The sequence below is a fragment of the Nicotiana attenuata genome, unplaced genomic scaffold (genome assembly GCF_001879085.1).
Source record: "Nicotiana attenuata strain UT unplaced genomic scaffold, NIATTr2, whole genome shotgun sequence".
NCBI lineage: Eukaryota > Viridiplantae > Streptophyta > Magnoliopsida > Solanales > Solanaceae > Nicotiana > Nicotiana attenuata.
The window spans coordinates 455,388-458,169 of NW_017670433.1; positions in this window are offsets into that span (position 1 = coordinate 455,388).

Sequence of the window (2,782 nt, forward strand, 5' to 3'; positions counted from 1 at the left end):
AACGAGCACAAAGACATACCTGAAGTAGTGAAAAATGAGGGTACTGGCTGGCATACATGCTCGGTCTCCCGGTTGCCTCCTCGGCCGCTGATCCGCCACTAAACCTTCACTGATGCAATGTTCTTTGACCGCAGCTTCCTGACCTGCCTGTCAAAATTGCCAAGTGCTACGCTCCTACGGCCCGTCCCGCCAAGAGACTTAAATCATCCTTCATCGCCACTAAATTCCTAATTTCATACACTGCGTGGGTCACACGTGTCACGTCGTATTCGACACACCTGAAAACTCGCCGATGTACTCTCTCATGCACGAGCTCTGGATCTAAGCGTTTGGGCGTCAAATACGCGCTCTCCCACGACCTATAACTAAGGAGAGGTGCCTCAACATAAGATAATCTTCCAATCTTGGACTGATACCTGCAAATGGTCAACGTGCGAACCCTGCTGTACTCCAAAGAGCATGGACACAGTGAAAATGGTTAACGTCGCGGATTTCCAAAAGCGCCTGAGGAGAAGGCAAGCCTATCGGGTACCTCCGAATACTGCTCAAAGGATCTCAAAAGGCCATGCATACCCCGGAACTACAACTACACTTTCTTCCAATTATACGCCCTTTATGCAAACAGAGCTTACAATAGGAAAACATCACGGAACTTCACAAAGGTCCGAGGCGTAACTCTTCTGTCTTGGTACTGGCTTGTACGTTGAGTCTATCTTCTGAATCACTCTTCGAGTCTGCTCTCTCCCAAAGCATGGTCCCTGAACCAAGTCTTGTGCCCATAATCTGCGACGTCACCTGGCTTCGAACGGCCAGAACACCACGGAGATCTAATGACTCGTTCCTACCATATAAGGCCTGTCGTGAACGGTGTCATCTGAATGGTGGACTGATAATGCGTATGTTATTGTAGCTTGCAACACTCCGCCAATTGGACAAGAACCTGATCCAAGAACCCCATAACTCAAATCACACACGCACTAGCATATCTCTCAAGAAATCTGAATAGTGCGGCTCGGCACGCTGGTCTCCTTTGCTTTGTCTTGAGGGTCGAAAATGCTGTTGTTTTCTCCTAAGCATCTTCACCGAGTACCGGACCAACCTCCTGCTGTATTTGGTTTCGGAGGATCAAAGGGACAGCCACCAAACAATAAAAACCAGGTGTGAACTAAGTACCTTTCTGTCTTGTGAAAATAGAATGGGAAAACTGGAATACCATGCACGGAACGGACATCTCCGGATATAAATCTCGCGCCAACAGTCCGGAAATAGGTAGTACACACTGGGATGAAATAGCGCGGACTGTGGTCAGCCGATCCAAATTAACCAATGATCGAACTTGCCTTCAAAGTCCGTGGGGAGCCAGATAGCAAAGTCCCATGATGTCCTGACTGGTCCGCATGCATCCATCTTCTCTGGAGGGAAGACATTTCCACGCCTGGTCCGCTCTATAGTATAACTCTAATAAGCCTGGTTGACAAACTGAACAGTTCTTGTCAATTCATATGCCTGTATCCAGGTCTGCTCCGGCTATAATATCCTATTCATAGGCCTTTGTGCAATAGGCACACTAACCAGACTAATGATCATCGTCCACAAGTGTGTGCCTGCGAAATGCTGTATCTTCACGGCACTACGGATGATGGAAACCGAACTTGCCTCTCTAGACAGCGTCCCGAAAGACATCACGATCGCAGACATTGGGTACACACATATCTCGACCCTGCTCTCTCAATTACCCCGTCAGCACCTAGTCACATCGAGCATCGCAATTGTAATCATTTGTCCTTTTAGGACAGCAAATGACGGGTATCAAACTGACGCTCCCTCGGATACCGAACAGGAAGGACAGAGAGACCACACAAGCTAAACCCGACTGGCTTTCAAAATAATCCAATCTCAACATACTGGCTGGTAGGGCCTGAATCTATCCATCCGGTAGGCTTCTCTGCTGTCGGTAGGAATAAGCCAAACTCCTCCAAACTCTTTTGCCCGCCGGCCAAGCATCGACCACTCAACATTGGCCTTGCCCGGAGTGATACAAGATAGTTGATGTCTTAATCTTCTTACAGCAAGCTCTAGCTATCTCCTCTGTCGCAATATAAGGTCCTTCTGCTTGAGGCAGGTATGCTGCAACCTCCAGGGTGATCAGTATATATCTCACAAGGCACCATCAAAGTATGATAGGCCCAGATCATTCAGGCATTGAACAATGGCAGCTAACTCAGGAGATCAATGGACAGATGTGAATTCTTCTCATGTATCTTTCAACTGTCTGGACGCGTAGGAATCATCCACGTCCTGCATCAATATCCGCTCAGCAGGCCAGATCTCGGGCATCAAATAAGACAGTATAAGACCCCGAACCGGTAGGCCAATATCAAAATTTTGGGGCTGTATCAGCTTGTCTTGAGCTTCATGAAAGCTCTCTCGGCACTCTTCCGTCCACTGGAACGGAAGCACCCTTCTTGGGTCAGTTGGTCATAGGTGTTATGTCAATAGATGAAAACCCCTGAACAAATCGACGGGTATTAACCCGCCAAGCCAAGAAAACTATGGAGTCTTATTAGCTGAGGATGGTCTGGGCCATACTTCTGCACGGCCTTCCTACTATTTCTTCGGCATCCACCTGATACCTCTTCTCGAGACCACCATGACCCAAGAACGCCACGGAATCCAGCCAAAATCACATTTTGAGAATTTAGCATACAACTTCTTCTTCTCTCAAGGCCTTGGAGCACTGTCCTCAGGTTGCTCGCTTCACTGATTTCCTGACTCTGGGATA